The sequence below is a fragment of the Acomys minous genome (assembly GCF_964271855.1).
Source record: "Acomys minous genome assembly, chromosome: 12".
Taxonomy (NCBI): domain Eukaryota; kingdom Metazoa; phylum Chordata; class Mammalia; order Rodentia; family Muridae; genus Acomys; species Acomys minous.
In genome coordinates this window covers 7196932-7214619 of record NC_140493.1, presented here as the reverse complement: position 1 = coordinate 7214619, position 17688 = coordinate 7196932, and the positions used below count along the sequence as shown (strand labels likewise).

Genomic DNA, 17688 nt, shown 5'->3' with positions numbered 1-17688 from the left:
CTGTGGGGAAGTGAATTGATCTGAGTTTCAGAAATAAGTAATGAGTACAGGCTTGCATGGTGGGAATGTGGCATGGCTCTGCAGGATGGGGGTTTGTGTGGGGTCATAGATAAAGTAGACGCATCAGAATGATGAAGTTGCACATCACAGCAGCTAGCTGCAAATATGGCTCGTGGACCATTTTTTCCCGCCGATGAAAGTGATTCAGAAATTCCTCACAGAAACACAGACCCTCTTGTTAACAACACTATCCATGATTTATTTCTTTAAGAAGTAGGTTTTAATAACTGCTTGACAGAGATATTGTTTTATAAGTCACAGAAGAGAAAAAAATAATCCCCATCACTTAGGAACCTATATGGCATTCAGTAATGGAAAACCCAAACCCAAGTCTGGTGACTCTACCAAAGAGGGCTTCATGATTTTTTTTTTTGTGTGTGTGGAAAATGTACCAGGGAGGCCACCAAGAAAGACCACTGGACAGCTGTGCTACCACCACAGGCTCAGTCTCTCTCTACTTTCTGCTCATAGTCCTGAAAGGGGCGGCCCTCGTGCTCATCCCCTCATTTCATAATTGTAGCATACCTATTCCCTCCGAGGAGTCCACGTAAGCAACAGGAGACGGAGGGAGAGTGATGTAGTGTTAGGAAAGCAATTAGTCCCACCACAACAGATCCTCAACCCTTTGGGGGTTGACTGACCTTTTCACGGGAGGTCACCTAAGCCCATCAGAAATATTAGCTATTTACACTATAATGCATGACAGTAGCAAACATACAGTTACAAAGTAGCAGCGAAATAAGACACCACAACATGAGGAACTATATTAAAGGGTCGCGGCATAAAGGAAAGGTTGAGAAAACTGCTGCCCTAGAACCACATCTCGTGACTACCTGTAGCTTTAAACATGTACAGCTGGGTAGATTTCCACTCCAAACAAAGCCAGAAGAATCTGTGGGTAAATCAGAGTGGACAAGATGGGACGCTGGTGTCCCCCATGGATCTGGCAGAGCTCTGTGCCATGGAGTTCCCAGTCTGGACGAGCATATTGCCGTGGTACTTAGGCTGCAGTAACTTAGTCAACAGCAGCAGCTGTTGGAAGGATGTAGGCCAGCTCTCAGAAACAAAGTGGCTTCAAGTCAGTTCTCAGAAGGAGCCAGGTAAGTTTCTGAATGTCTGTCCTCGCTGGCAGTGGGGCACGGACCCCCGACCACAGGAGTGGTCTAAAGGTTTAAAAGAAGTCCAGGTCTGACCTGGCTCCTGGCAATCCTGTCTTCACCCTTGGAAGAAAGTCTGGAAATGCATACCACCAGAGAAGAGCCCAGGAGCCATGCAGCCCAGGCTCAACGCTGTCATGCGCGCGCTCCGAGTGCCACTGAGCACCGTAAATTATTAATACACTACCTCCATCTTAAAGCACATCTTCATTCTAATTCTTTAATACTTCAGGGGGAAAAAAATCCAATTTTCACTTTCCTAAGTAGAATCAGAGCTGGAAAGAGAAAAAGAAAAAAAAAACTTACACTATAAGAAAAATAGCAGAGGATTGGATGCCTTTGCTATTAAGGCTGCCTCCTCTCTGCACTTTATAGAGTGAGTCTGTGGAATGTAGGTTAGGGAGCTATTAAAAAATTAAATAAGAGAAGAGCATCTCTCCTGCTATTGACTTGAAGATGCTCACAGCGGGGCAACATAAAAATCATGTTTATAGTGTCGCCTGAAGCAGTGCTATATCCTAAACTAGAAGCCTATAGGCAGATCAGGCCATTAAGGATGATTACCCATGTTATTACTGCTAAAATATTTATATATTATAATTTTTGTAATATGGTATTTCAAAAGAAAATAATGTTGGGTTAAAATGCACATATTTACAAAGCTATTCCAGCAGATCGTCGTTTGAGAATACTAGCAAAAGCAGAAACAGCGGTCAGTGGCACTATTGCTTTGCCCACCCTGAGCCTTGAAATCAGTTAGAGTAAGTCAAGTCCAAACATTGACCTCAAGAGCAACACTTGCTAAAAGTAAGAGAGGAGCTGGAGACGTGGCTCCCCAGTCAAGAGCACTGGGCGCTCTTGCAGAGCATCCTGGTTCAGATCCCAGAACCCACATGTTGGCTCACAAACTCTGTAACTCCAGGTCCAGGGCATTGAATGCCCTCTTCTGGCCTCTGTGTGCACCAGGAACACAGGCTGTCAATTTAACAAATAATAAAAATATTTTAAGGCTGGGCAGTGGTGGTACAGACTATTAATCCCAGCACTTGCGAGGCAGCAGCAGGAGAATCTCTGAGTTCAAGGCCAGCCTGGTCTACAAAGTGAGTTCCAGACAGCCAGAACTATGCAGAGAAACCCTGTCTCAAAATAAAAAATAAAAATAAAAAGAAGAGATTTGACATATGAACACATGTTGCTGAGGTGCCATCTTTTCCTGAGTCAGAGGTGTTTCGGCCATGTATTGGTTTTGAGGACTTCATTTGGTTACTCAACAAATATGTTAGTAGCCTCCTCACCACAAGGAGATACCTAGCAATAATTCTTTTCTTATTCCTTTAGGATATAATCCCCTATCTTTCAAGATGTCAGAGTGATCTGTAAACTAGTAACTTGCCCCTTCACCCACACCGACACTCACCCTGTTCACTTTCAAGTAGGGTTGACCGTGTTCTCAGGTATACCTAGTGGAGTAGAAAGGGAGCATTGGTGGGTTTGTTCCAGCACCCCTGCTCATCTGGCAGCATCACGGAGCTGTGGGGAACACAGGTGCAATTCCTGAAGCCAAGGTTACCAAGTTGCAACTGTAAGGATACAAAGTAGAAAGGAAATAAATAGCTCCTGGTGACTCCTGGACCTTTGTGAAGACACCGCATCACCTATTTTCAGCGTTTTCTTGTGTGATCAAAGTAAATCTCTATTTGGCTTCACTGTTGCGTCCAAGTTGTGTTATTTGTGATCAGTTGCTTTGCTGATGGGTGTACTATGTACTGTGGGCTGTGTGGGACCACAGAGATACCAGTCTCTCACTTCCTGGAGCTTACTGTTTCATGGGAGAAACACTGAACGAGTAACCCCAAAATGAACTATTTAACTACAGCTGACAGGGTTATTAGCTCTGAGGAAACAAAACCAATAAAACAAAGGTGATGGTCAAAGAAAAGTCTTCCTTGTTGTTGGGGGGCACAGGTCAACTTTGGAGAGCTCTCTTTAGGAAACTAGGAGCTCTCTAGACAGGCTAGCCATGATCCCCAGGGATCCTTCTGTCTCCACCTCCCCTGAGCTATGAACACAGGCTCAGGACACCACACCTGGCAATTTGTACCAATGCTGGACATCAAACTCCTTATAACTGAGTGGTAAACATTTTGCTGACTGAGCCCCCAGCCCAAAAGCCCTTTAAGAAAGATAACATATAAAACAGAGACTTAGAGAATTAGTACCATGAGTGGGGAAGTACATTTCAGTGAGAGGAGCCCCAAAAGTGACATACAGAAACTAAGGGGTGATGCTCTAGGAGGCAGTGGCATCAAATATAGGCATTTGGCCATGGTAAGAGTTCTAAACCTTAAGGCAGTGCAAAGTCATCAGCAGATGTGACGTGTTCAAGTTTCAGTTGTGAAGAATTCAGGGAATTCAGGCAGTGTTATAAAGAAAGAAAGAGCAAAAGCAGCAGCTGAAGTGATGTGAGGCCTCTTGGAGTCAGCTAGGAGAGGGGTCAGCCAACTACTCCCAAAGGTCTGCATTGGTGAGTGACAGTGCGTTGGATTTCAGCCACACCCATCTGCTTATGTGCTGTATGGATGGCGTCTGTGCTAAAATGGAAAATCTGAACATTTGCCATTTAGATGGCCATTTGGCCTTCATAGCCAAAAAACATCATCTGGACCTTTACCAAACAAATTGACAGCCCTTACTGCATCTGAAAGAAGCTGGCAGTTTGGACGAGAGCTATGCAGATGTGCAAAAGAGATCAGTGTGAGGTGTATTTGAGACTTGCTGAGAGGTTAAATTCAGGAGCTGAAGGAGAGAGATGAATCGTGACTTTAATTAATGAGGTTTGGGGGGGGGGGTTGGTCTGGTTTGTTCTAATTTTGAGACAGGGTTTCTTTGTATAGCTTTGGCTGTCCTAGACTCGACCAGGCTGGCCTCAAACTCACAGAGATCCGCCTGACTCTGTGTCTCAAATGTGAATAGTGGATTTTAAACATAACATTGGGAAAGCAAGTTTGGGAAACAAATGTTTTGTGTAGGCAACTGCAACTAAAGCCTCTCACAGCCTTTAATATAGAAAGCTCATGGCCTGGGGACTTGCCTTATAGTGCATAGACAAGACAAGTGAATATATATAAACATACATATAATGTATAGTCCATAGACAAGTATGAATATATATATATATACACACATATGTATGTACATATATTCAATGTATAGTCCATAGACAAGTATATATACATATATGTACATATATGTGTATATATATGTACACACACACATATATATATATACATATATATATACATTTTTTCAATGAAAAGTCTCTCTGCCCAACTGACCGTCTCTCATCACCAAATAAAGCTTCCAGTCCTAATATTGGGTTACATCTAATTGAGTTGTTGGCCAAAGAGCTCCCATGGGAATCCCCAAATAACCCAGAGTCGTGAGAGGACTTGAGAGTGGGAGGGAAGAGCAGAAATTACATAAATGCACAAATATGAAATTCCCAAAAAAACAAAAACTGGTTGAAAACAAGCTTCTCCTAGTTCTAGAAAAGGTGTTTGGTTCTTAGCTGAACAGATCAACTAGGTAATTATCATTTATATACATCTGAAACTCATCTTCAGAAATACCATTTTCCACAGTATTTCTGTTAAGACTTGGTATCACCATATTGCCTCATAAAAACATCAACTGCACTGCCCTGTTACAGTGACATCAGACAGCTGAAAGATGCTGAAGAGCGTTTGGGGTTGTGTGCTTCGGCACACCATTACTGTTCTCAATGTACCCATATTTCTTTGTCAAAATCTAGGGCACAAGGGTTGACAATGGGAAAGGAAACTATGAAAATTCAAGAAAACAGAAGGAATATGGTTGCTATGCGCTCCTATGCCAGGAAGATCTCACCGTAATCATCATTCCTGCTCTCTCAAAATGTCAGGCCAGGAGCGCAGAAAGGAAGATGACAGACCGTCGTGAGAGGTGGAGGCAGAATAAGATGCCTTGGTGCAGGCCTTCTGGTCTTGTGGACCTGACCTGTTGCCTTTGGCTCACAAGTGTTTCAGGGTTGTGCTGCTGGTCTAGGGAGCATCCTGAGTGTTGTCACAGCTTTCCACACTTGGACAACAGTCACTTCTTGCCACGAACATTGGCAAAGTTATTGCTGCTGCTGTGTTTTGGTTTTGGCAAATGCTAGAAGTTTCCCTTGTTACCTTAAGGGTAAGACCGGTGCTTTTGCAATGGACACACGTGCGTCATGGTAAGACATCATATGGGATTTCTATGTTTAATGAGGGCGAAAGATGAGTGTCCCTCCCGAAAATGCCTTTCCCCAATGACCAAACAGGGTTCATCTAAAAGGACCATGTCAGAAATGTTTGTTTAAATTTGATAGATTATTCCTTCCACTTTAATTACTGCCTTCAAGCAGAACAGAGCAAATAGTCCTCGGCCTGGGATAACGCTCAGAAAGTAGATTTTTATTCTTTCTCTCCTGTGTCCACCTGCTCGTGGTGACAACCTCAGCTCCAGGAGGGGTGGAACCAGGAGGAGAAGTTGGAAGAGCTACACCGAGCTGTCTTCTGTCCTTTATTAGTTTCATTTACAAGTTTTCTCCAGGAAGCTGCAAAATGTCAGTCTTTGAACTGAAAAAAAAAATTAGCAAAAATCCATCTTTTTAAAAATTATTTATTTATTTATTTATTTATTTATTATGTATACAGTGCTCTGCCTGCAGGTCAGAAGAGGGCATCAGATCACATTATAGATGGTTGTGAGCCATCATGTGGTTGCTGGGAATTGAACTCAAGACCTTTGGAAGAGCAGCCAGTGCTCTTAACCTCTGAGCCATGGCTCCAGCCCCAAAAATCCAACTTTTAAGACATAGAATTCAGTGCATCTGAAAACATCATATGGTCAGGTAACCTCCCCCAAGCAAGGTATGCAGAGTTCGCACCATCTCGGAAGGCTCACTGTACCCCTGTGCAGCTGTCACTTACTCCTTCCCAGCCCCTGGCAGCCTAGCACCCACACATCTGATTTCCGTTTCCGCTGTTCCTGGACAAATAAATGTTACCACGCAGCATGGATCTTTAGGAATCTGATGTCTTCATTTGGCAAAAATCGTTTGAATTCAGTGATGCTGTGAGTGCGTTTATCGTTCACTTCTCTATACTGCTGAATAGTCTTACAGTGCAATCGTAGGCAAATGTCGCTATGAATCCATCTATCCAAGCAGTATTTGATGTTTTTTCTGGATTGGCGTACTTATGACTAAAGCTGCTGCAGGCATGCATGCAGGCAGGCTTTCCTTGGGCCTTCATTTCCCTCAGACAAAAATTCTGTATTTATCTTCTAATAATGTTTTATAATATAATTTTATAAGTTTATAATATAACTTATAAAAATAATATTTTCCAAATTGTATCACAAGGTGTACGTAATGACAAAAGAAATGGTCAATTGGTTTCCCTAAGTAGCTGCGTATATTTGTGTTTCCACCAAGGGATGTAGGATTACCCAGCACCCTCCAGGCTTTCCGAGTGTCAGCTTGCCTGTTTTAGTAATTACAACAGAGTACGCAGGCCTCTCGTGCTGCTGTTCCGCCTTTCTACAGGTGAAGATGCTCAGCATCTCTTCATGTGCCTGTTCGCCGTGTGTCTTAGTCTTTGACAAATGTTCTGTTCAAATCGTTTGTCCACAATTGGTTTGTTTTGTAGACTTTGTTGCTGCTGTTGCTCTTTACAGCCCACTAAGTGCAATCAGAGCCATTTATATACATGTGTGCAGGGCCATCCACTGGAGCACTGGGCAACCGAGCAGAGGCCACGCCCTTGAAGAAAATGGACTCTCCCTCGCCCCTAGCAGCCATCAACTGCTAATATCTCCTCAGCCAGGGGTGGAGCATCATGAGCCACTCGCACCCCCCCTCCCATCCTCCCCATCTAACCCCATCCCATCCCACATGCTGGATATTTTGGGGGTTTTGTTTATTTGTTTGTTTGTTTTGGAGTTGTTGGGGGGTTTTTTTTGTTTGTTTTTTTTAGACAGGGTTTCTCTGTGTAACAGCCTCGGCTGTGAGTGCAGGTGCCTGTGGAAGGCAGAAGAGAGTGTTGTATTCCCTGAAGCCGGATTTCTGAGAAATTACAAACCCTCTGACGTAGGCCCTGGGAACTGTACTCAGGTCTTCTGCAAGAGAAGCAAGTTCTGTTAACCACTAAGTGAGCTCTCTCTCCAGTTCCTACACTGAGTTTTTTTTTTTTTTTTTTTTTTTTTGGTTTTTCGAGACAGGGTTTCTCTGTGTAGCCTTGACTGTCCTGGACTCGCTTTGTAGACCAGGCTGGCCTCGAACTCACAGCGATCTGCCTGCCTCTGCCTCCTGAGTGCTGGGATTAAAGGCGTGCGCCACCACGCCCGGCTCCTACACTGAGTTTTAAGAATCTTGTATGCAATCTTTTTATGGGTCCTTTATCAGATGGAAGTTCCACGAAATATACTTACATACACACACACACACACATACATACATAAATACATACATACGTACATACATACATACCCCATAGCCTTTCCCCTCACTTGGTGCCACAGCCCCCTCACAGTAGTCTACAGATCACGCCCCTCCGCAATCTGCTTTCCACAGTGCAGGTGGACTGGGCTCCAGGGACTCTGTGCTGGGCAGTCTCATTCAGTTACTCCCCTGTCAAAACCCTAGGCGCACTTCCGGTTTCCTGTGAAGGAAGGCCTGAAGTTTTATGGGAGCACTGTCTACTGGAACAGTCATCCTCCTGCCTCTCGCTTAACTATAGCTGTCAGTGGAAGTGTCACTTCCGTACACAGATTTCCAGACTGGATTACGTTCCCTCTTTTCACGTTTCCTCAAGGCAATATATATATATATATTTTTTTTTTAATTTTTATTTTATTTTATTTTTTTAAAGCACTCATCAGTTGCACAGACCTATCTGTGCAGTGTTTGCTTGCATCCTAAGAAAGCAGACTTCACCAGGGCAGGATGGACACTGCTTCACTCTTCACCCATCTCCCCGAGACCCCTGGAGCCCAGTCCATCTGCACTGTGGAAAGCAGATCGTGGAGGGATGTGAGCTGCAGACTACCGTGAGGGAGCTGCGGCACCAAGTGAGGGGAAAGGCTGTGGAGTGTTTGTTGTCATGTGTGGCAATACCCCAGACTCTGCTGAAAAGACATGTTAATGAGCCACTTAGTTACGCAAATAACACAGCGCACATGGGAAGCTCCAGGTATACAAAGTCAAAACTTATATTCTTATTCCTACCTTTTCCTAGAATTAAAAAATGAGGAACGGTGGTTTGTTTTTATATAAGGTAAGTTACAGTATATAAATGTAGGTTCAACGGAGGCAGCTTTTGGCTGCCAGGGGAAAAGAGAGAGAAAAAAGCAATATCAACAAAATGTCCAGATTATATAGTGACGGGGGAGAAAAGGTTCTGCTGAGGAGTGCTGGGGGAACCTGGAGCTGTCTGTCCCAGGCCTGGAGCACACCATTTCAGCCTTTTGCAAATGGATAAGGGGTGAAGTAATATTCTTAACTACTTCCTGCTGACAGTAGGGCAGCGATAAAGGCTGAAATGTCGGCCAGGTTCTGGAAGAACAGGCTGTTGCATTTACTGTCCAGGGTCTGAGAACATCTGCAGCTGGGAAGGGCAATGCAGGTCCAGCTAGGAGCAACAGTGCAGGCCCAGCCGGCACGATTTGTGGGTAGCTGCTTTGACAATATCCCAGATGTAGGAGGTCTGGCAGGACACTGGAACATATATATGGGCAGAAGACAAAGTCAGTAGGTTAGGGAGAAAATTCCCTTTAGGTGTGCTGGAAAGAACTGAAAAAGAGGCCTGGCTCTGTTGGTAGCCTATCTTAAGGAACATCACCTCGAAGTCACCATGGTAGGGGAAGCGACAGTCCCTGGCCAGAGCAGGAATCTACAGGCTGCAACTGGAGACAGCCTGGGCACATTAAGAGGGCTGTGAGTGTGTGTGACCATCCCATCAATGAAGAGGCCCCAGGTTGAACTGTGGCCACCGGGATGTGGGTCAGTGCCACCCTGAGCATCTGATGGCGGAACTCAGGAAGCTGGTCCGGCCAATTAGAATTCCTTAGGCCACGTGTCAAGAAGGCCAGGGTGAAACCTCTTCCAGGCAAAGGGAGTCTGAAGGCTTTTAGACAAGGAATAGGTAGGCTGGAAAGATGGGGGGGGGGGGGAGGTTAAGAGCACTGGTTACTCTTCCAGAGGACCTAGGTTCAATTCCCAGCACCAACATGGCAGCTCACAGCTGCCTGTAACTCCACTCCCAGGGGATCTAAGCCATCCATGATGTATACATGTAGGCAGAAGATCTAGCTGGTCATGTTTTAAGGATTCTGCTTCCGTCTGCCTGCCTGTGCTGCCGTTGCCTACCTATGAGGGCGTGGCCCTACCCAAGATTATAAAGGCCAAACCCTCCTCTTGGCTCTCACTCTTATCTCTCCTGTCCCTCGCCCCCCCCCCCCCCCGCACCCCTCCTTCCCCTTTTCCTTCTCTCCCCATGCTCACTTAATAAACCTCTTTATAATATCGATTGCCCGGCATCTTATTTTCTTATTTTTTTAATTATTAAACATAAAATAAAATTTAAAAACATTTTTTTAAAAAAGGAATTAAAAAAGAAAACATTGGACTTTTACAATTCTCTACCATCAATGAGATCAAAGGTCTGCTCTCCAATAAGTATCCCATTGAGAAAGTCATAAATATTGCTAAGGGAGTCCGGTTTTGTTTGAAACAGTGAAGCCTCGGCCTGCAGGCTTGTTTAAGAAAAACGTGAGCGAAACAAAACCTGTATAAATCAAGAAGCCCAGCCTCAAGATAGACAGCTCATTAATTAAAACTCACTGTCAGGTGCAAGATTTACACAGCTCTGGACTGATAGATCTGCATCTGTTAAAAGTATGTGATCTCCAGAAACCTCTGCTCTCCTTCCAGATCAGGCTGCGATGGACCTCCCCAGGCTTCAGGGGGTCTGAGCATGCGCATTTCACCGGCAAGGTTTACAGTTGCTCTCTGCTCAAGTTGTGACGGTAGAGCAAACCTCAAATTGTTCCAATTTGGGAGTGACTATTGAAGCCAAAGCGGGTCTGAGGAATCTGAGAGGGAAAAACAAACAACAAACAACAACAAAAACACAACTCCTGCTAGGGCACGCAGGAGATAAGCACTCGGAAGGCTGAGGTATGAGGTAAGAGGGATCGCTGCGGGTTTGAAACTAGCCTGAGCCACCGAGTGAGCTGAGCTACAGTGTAGCCCCGCCCTTAAAAAACATAACAAAACAAAACGACCTCAAGCCACCTACTTCATCAAATGCCCATCAAGTGGGGTCAGGACAGCTGTTAACTAGAATTCTTTTCTAGGGGGCATAGGCAATGTCTACCCCTTCTGCTAAGGCCCCAACAACAAAGAGAGGCAGGGTTCCTCCAGGGTTCACTCTGGGCAGCCAGCTTCAGTGAGGGGTGATCTGCAAACGTATGGACACTCCTTCCCAGCATGCCCCACCTGGAAAGCCTCACTTAGCAGGGATGACACTTTCCCCGAGGTCACACTCAGAGATGCCAGGTGTAGGGAGCCACTGGATACTCAGGCAAGAGTCTTATACCTACTCCACCCGTGTGTGTGTGTGTGTGTGTGTGTGTGTGTCCACATGTCTGTGTGGGTCCTTCTGTGGGTCTCTGTGTGCCTGTCTGTGTGTATATGCGTGTATGTCTGTGTGTGTATGCGTGTATGTCTGTGTGTGTGTTGCTCTTTGTGTGTGAGCGTGTCTGTGTGTGCCTGTGTGTCTCTGTTTCTCTGTATGTGAGTGTATTTGTGTCATGTCTGTGTCTATGTTTGTGCATGTCTGTGTGTGTGAGTGTTTCTATGTGTATGTGTATTTGTGTCTGTATGTGAGTATGTCTGTGTATATATGTCTCTGTGTGTGTTTCTCTGTGTGAAAGTGTTTGTGTCATGTCTGTGTCTCTATATGTGTGCCTATGTGTGTGCATGTCTGTGTATGTGTGTGTTTCTACATGTATGTCTGTGTGTGTGTGTTGTTGTGTAAACCTCCAATAAGCCCAGTTGGGACGATGTTTTACAAAGGGGTACTGATGAATGCCCCAAGATGACAGTTGCTTGGCTCAGAGGACAGTCACCCACAACAACAGGTAAAAGGGAAATCCAACTGGTGGATGTACCAACAGATTTTTTTTTAGTGTGCATCAGTCAAGATGTATGGATTCATGCAGAGACAGAAGCACTCTGAGTGGCACAGGGCTATGAGGCGTAGGGTAGACTTCCCTATGGAAGCTGGCACAGAGGACACGGCCGTGAAGATGCCGTAGCTCAGAAAGACTAGTCTTAAGAGGAAGAAGAGCTGTGTGAGGCAGAGGACCAAGAAGCCAGAATCCACATGGGGGAACTAAAGCTCAGAGAACCAAAAGGTTTCCACAGCTGCCTCTCACTATGCCAGCTTCCATAAGACTGGCGGCCTAAGAAAGAGCAGGCGCCTTTCAGCGTAGAGAGCTGGTGGGTGACAGAGGCACAGCCAGTAGGCAGAAGGCAGCACACAAGGGTGCAGGGCCCCACAGCCATGCCAGCCACTTCTCTGCTGCCTTCCAAATTGCAAGCAAACTTCTGATGTGGCCAGCTCTAACCCAGAACCATACATGGAATGGAATTCTAGGAAAAGTGGTTCCAACGACTCAGCTGACACACTCCACAGCGCCTGCAGCATCCAGCAGGGACGTCTCCTTAAGAGATTTCCCAGGACTTACTGTCTTGGACCTCAACCCTTGTGTAAGACGGAACTCTACTCCACTCTGGGTCGATGTGAACTACGCTTATCAGTGGAAACACAGCACTCTCTTCCAAGCATTCTGACTTCTGTATTCTCCTCTCTTCCATTATTAAGGCAATTAGGTCCCCCTGCTGAGAACACAATAGAGTCTACAGCACAATGCATGTCTGAGAACGTACATCATCAAACACAAACTCCTCCTGATATTATATATTTTAAAAGATGAAAATACTTAAATGTCCTCATTCGTTGTTTCTGGTTTCTGACCTACCAACCTGTTGTTCCTTAAAAACGAATAATGTTTCTCAGCTGGGGAAAAGTGACACTGCATTTCCAGTACTCCCCCCCCCCCCCCACTCCTTGCTCACCTAAACGTATGCATTGGTAAAAGTTTCAGTGATTCTTATTTCTGGGAATCTCCTCTTGTTCTGGAAAACAATTTTATTATCAGAACATGCTAGAGTGCTTTATTCTCCTTATGTTGAGATTAGCACAAATACATAATACGTCACAGTAATTTCTCAGAGCATCCAAGATTTTAGTGATAGCTGAATTCTAAGTAAAACCACTTACTTGTGGCAATCATTAGCTAACAGCTGCTGTTAAGCTGTTTAATAATATGATAATTTCGTTGAGGTCAGAGCTCTGTCTCATTCAGATTTGTATGCAAAGCACTCAGCATGCAGTAAACAAGCAAAATCATATGTATCAAGAGACAGTGGACTTTTAAAAACATGACTTTAAATGCTTGGCTACAAAAGCCTGACTTCGGACTTCAAAGACAAGGTACTAAAATCACCAGTCATGCTCACGGACAAAAAAAAAAGGGGGGGGTTTAATCTATTTGCCTTTATTAATTTCTATCAAAAACAATGTATTAGCTAGGCATGGTGGTGCATGCCTTTAATCCCAGCACTCAGGAGGCAGAGGCAGGTGGATCGATGTGAGTTTGGGGCCAGCCTGGTCTACAAAGCAAGTCTCTGTCTCAGAAAAAAACAAAACAAAACAAAACAAAAAACAATGTATTGAGCTATGTGTGGTGTCAAATGTCTTTAATCCCTGCACTGGTGTCGGGAGTGAATAAAGGCAGACAGTTGAAGGCCAGACTGGTCTTTATAGAAAGACCCCATTTCAAAGAAATCAAAATAACACCCCTCAAATAGCAAGAAAGTATTATTACTATTACATTATCAAGTACCATTCTAGACAAAATTAATAAGTCAAGCTAGGTGCGGTGGCTCATACCTGTAATCCCCGCACTTGGAGAGGCAGAGGCAGGTGGATCTCTGTGAGTTCAAGACTAGCCTGGTCTACAAGGCGAATTCAGGACAGCCAGGGCTACACAGAGAGAAACACGATAACAACAAAAACCAAGACAGGAGCTGTGTTGTTTGGCCACAGACACAGAAGCAAATGACTAACTGTGTAAAAGATGTATGTAGGCAGCAGGCAGCGAGCACATACATGCTCCAGATCCTGTTCTGTACGATAAGGGTAGAGGGGTGCACGCGCAACATGGCTCTGAGTTCAGACTGTCTGAATGCACCCTCTGAAGGGAGGGAAAAGTTTACTAGGCTTCCCCTGACTGGTTGCTCAGGTCCACCCACAGCTTAAGAAAACCTTTGTTAGTACCTGAGCCTGCAGAACCAGAAAAGTGACACAGATGTGGTTTCAAGCCTATCTGAGGCGCATCCATTAGCACTTGCAAATTACTTCTCAGACACGCTCTGCAAGAACTGAGTGGGGTGGGGGGGGGTGCTACAAATTCATTTATTTGACTAATCCTTGCAGAGCACCTGTGAGGGCTTAGGTGATTCCTCATTGGTGGCCAGGACCAAAGCCCAAGAAGAGTGGTGAGTGTCACAGAGCTTGGGTAAAATGACAAATCATCCAAAACAATAGAGCAGAACCAAGGCCTTCCATGTATTCGCCCACCCCCCACCCCCAGAAGGGCCCTCGAACTCACAGAGATCCACCTGCCTCTGCCTCCCTGAGTACTGGGATTGCAGGTGTGCACCACCGCCCGCCCTAGGCTCCATGTGTTCTTAACAGAACCAATGAAAGGATGACTATGCTCCCTAAGTGTGGGGGACACACATTTATTTACTCTTCTATACAGTGTGTTCCTGAACAAAAGCCCAGCCCAGCAAGAGGGTTGGAAGAGTGGGCTCTTACCACCAAGCCTGGCAATCCTGAGTTCAGTTCCCAGAACCCACATGGTAGGAGAAAATCGACTCCCACAAGTTGTCCTCTGCTCTCTACATATGCACACGTGCACACACACACACACACACACACACACACACACACACACACTGTGTCTTTAAGTGTGTACCACATACGTATATGAGCCAAGTGAGTGTGTGGGACTTCCCAAAACTGGAGCTACAGGCATTTGTGAGCTACCACGTGGGTGCTGGGAGCTGAGCCCAGATTCTCTGCAAGAGCAGTAATCACCACGCACACCGGCCACTGAGCTATCTCCCCAGCCCTATAATGATAGTTTTAAAAAGAAAATGAAAACATACTCAGCTCTCAACCAAACAGAACATGGTTTTCAGAATGCATAACCATGTTTTATGATTTTTTCCCCCTAACCATCCTCTGTTTTAGAAATTTGAGGAATCAAATGTAATATGGGAAAGGGGGCCGTCCTTGTCTACCCATTACTGTTACTTCCCTTTTTTTTTTCCACTAAAATTTTCACCAGCCTTGTCTTCATCAACATGTAGATCATAAATCGAGCTCAGTTGTCTCTTGAATCAAAGAAAATCCCAGTTGTTATTAAATAACCAAACATAGTATTTTGCTCTCGCTTTTATGCTGTTTGTTCTGATGCTCTAGTCATTTCACAGAGAGATTTATAAATTTTCACTACAAGTTAGTAGGGAGTTTTGTAAAAGTAAAATATTGCAGAAATATAGACTTCTAAAGACACAAGTGGATTCCCCACATATCTGAGAAAGAAGCTAATTTAGACAAGTTAAATTAGACCAAAAAGAAAAAAAAAATCCAGCTGAGATACAGACATGTGGGAACTACAGACGCTAGACCCGGCATAACACCAAGATGCTAAATGTTATCATTTTTCTCAATGCTTCCGTCAACAATGGCGAGAACTGGGGTGGCAGCTTGCAGATTGTTTGGATGTAAATGTCCTCCCAAAGGTACAGATGTCTGAACCCTTGGTCCCTTTGGTGGGGGAGGGGGAGGTTTAAGAGGCGGTCTTGTTGGAGGAAGTGTATTACTGGGCGTGGCTTTGAGGGTTTAAAGACCCCTGGCACTTCCAGGTCATTCCCTCTACTTTTCGCTTTCAGTTCAAAATGTGAGCTCTTGAATGTCCCGCTCTTTCTGCCACACCTGTCACTTGTTTCCATGCCTCCAGCTCACCATAATGGACGATCATGCCTCTGGGACCATGAGCTATAATAAATCTTTTCTTCCTTACGTGGTGTTTCATCGCAGCAACAGAAAAGTAACTAATACAGAAGCTGGTCCCAGAGAGCCAGGTGCTGCTGAGAAGAACCTGACCGTGTTGGGGTTTGGGGGAACACAGAAGACTTTGGGACTTTGGGCTGGAAAATGTGGTAAGCAGAGCTTAAACGGTTGTTGTCCTATCCAGAGCTTGAAAGAGAGTAACTCTGAGAGGAACGAAGACTGTGGCATCTGAGCTCAAAAGGTATCTGAGGGGAACAATATTAACAACTGGGCCAGATGCTATTCCTCTGATATTTTGGCAAAGAGTCTGGCTGCCTTCTGCCCTCGTCCTGAGAACTTGCCAGACATGAGGCTGGAGAGATGGCTAGGTGGTTAAGAAGCACTGGCTGCTCTTCCAGAGGATCCAGGTTCAAGTCCCAGCACCCACATGGCAGCTCACAGCTATCTGTAACTACAGTTCCAGGGGTTCTGACAACATCACACACACATGTGTGCAGGCAAAATATCAATGCACATAAAATAAAAAAATAAATGAATCATTTTTTTTTAAAGAACTTCCCAAAGACTAAATTAAAAAGCAATGGACTAATTTCTTTGGTGGAAGAAATTTCAAGACAGCATAATAATGAGTGTGTGGCACGGTTATTATTAATGACTCATATAGATTTATAATGAAAAAGAGCAGAAAGAGATGGGGCAGGAAGAGATATAATTTGCACAGTTTGGAGAAAGAGAACCAGAATTTTTACATTACAGCTAAGGCCAATGCTAAAAGATAAGGAGACTAACATCATCAAGGAGAGGCCTCTTGCTTGGGACAGGAATAAAGGAAAGGGTGCCTCAAGGGCAAGATGAAGGAGAACACTAAACAGCTCAAAGGCTTCTGCTTATGTGGTTCAAGGTGGCACGGGCTCCCCTTAGCTGGTACCCAGCCTCAGCAGTGTCATCCATGTAGTGCTGGCTTTAGAGCCATAAGGGCACAGGAGTGAAGGAAGCATGGATTCTTCCTCCATAGTTTCAGAGAGCCACCGAGGCCACCCAGTATGTACCAGGTGAGTCCCTGCATAAAGGCTCTGAAAGCGCAGGTAACCCTGAAAGGCCATTGTGTGAAGCTATGAAAATGAAGCTTGTGTTTCAGTGGAGACCCCCAGATGTTGGAGATGCCAGACCCAAGAGATATCTGCCAGGGAGAACCCCACATGGGGAGTGGAACCAGCCCAAGGGATAAAAGTATGTTGTGGGCAGAAAAGCTGGAGCGGCAGAGCCATCGAGCCTCGTACTCTATATAGGGAGACATGGGACTTGCAGTTTGCCCTACGAGGTTCCGTTTTTTCTCTGCTTCATTGTTTCCTCACTATGCCCTCATCCCCCCTTTTGGGATAGCAATGAATATTCCGCACCATTTATATTAAAAACATACAATTGGCTTTTTTTTTTTATACAGGGAGTTACAGTTAAGAGATTGCCTTGAGCCTCAGAAAAGACTCTGAACTTTGGACTTTTAAGCCATGTTGAGACTGTGAAGGAACGTAGAGACTTTCGAAGTTGTACTACATACAGTTTGAATTGAGACGTGTTGCCGTTAATTTCAAAGTATGGCCTAATAATGTTTGTTTTTAGGCTTATAATTATTACAGTGGCATTATTAACCTGCTTTCACAATCAATAAAGGCACAGACACCTGATAGATTTTAGAATCGCCTTAATTCACCTGGGGCATGACAGATATTACCGCCTACACTGCCTCCCAGCCTCTATCCCACGCCATCTGCTTTAGTCATTTCTGTCTGGGCTACCTCTGTTCATAATTCTATAAATACTTGCTTATTCTTGGCCGATTTCCTCCATCCACGCCGATCCCGCCATGTCTCCGCCCCACCCTAATCCATCATGGTGGCTCTGCTTCCTTCCTCCTCTGACACCTGTCCTTCTTCCTCCCAAGATCCCTCTCTTCCCCAAGCCCTCGAATCTTTGCTCCGCCCTTTCCTTCTGCCCCGCCCAGGGGTAGGCCTTTTACTCAGGGAGGCGAGTTTATACAGCAATATTTGGGGTACATGAAAAGGCAGCCAGGCGATCTTGGGGAGCAACATAGTTAACAATCAAACACGAAGCATCACACAATGTGTTACAGATATGGTCATGTGTAGGAAGCAGGCGGAGCATGCGTGTGAGGGCCCTGAATTAATGTGAGT

At 45.0% G+C, this 17688-nt stretch overlaps 1 long non-coding RNA gene across 1 annotated transcript; it reads right to left on the bottom strand.

Moving 5' to 3' along the window:
- Positions 1–1404: 1404 nt before the first annotated feature.
- On the bottom strand, positions 1405–17421 carry LOC311578880. Its single transcript, XR_014772991.1, has 5 exons — positions 17321–17421; positions 12427–12486; positions 10126–10376; positions 2635–2797; positions 1405–1492 (listed from the first exon to the last, which is right to left on the bottom strand). It is a non-coding gene; the product is annotated as an uncharacterized lncRNA (long non-coding RNA).
- Between the last annotated feature and the right edge of the window lie 267 nt (positions 17422–17688).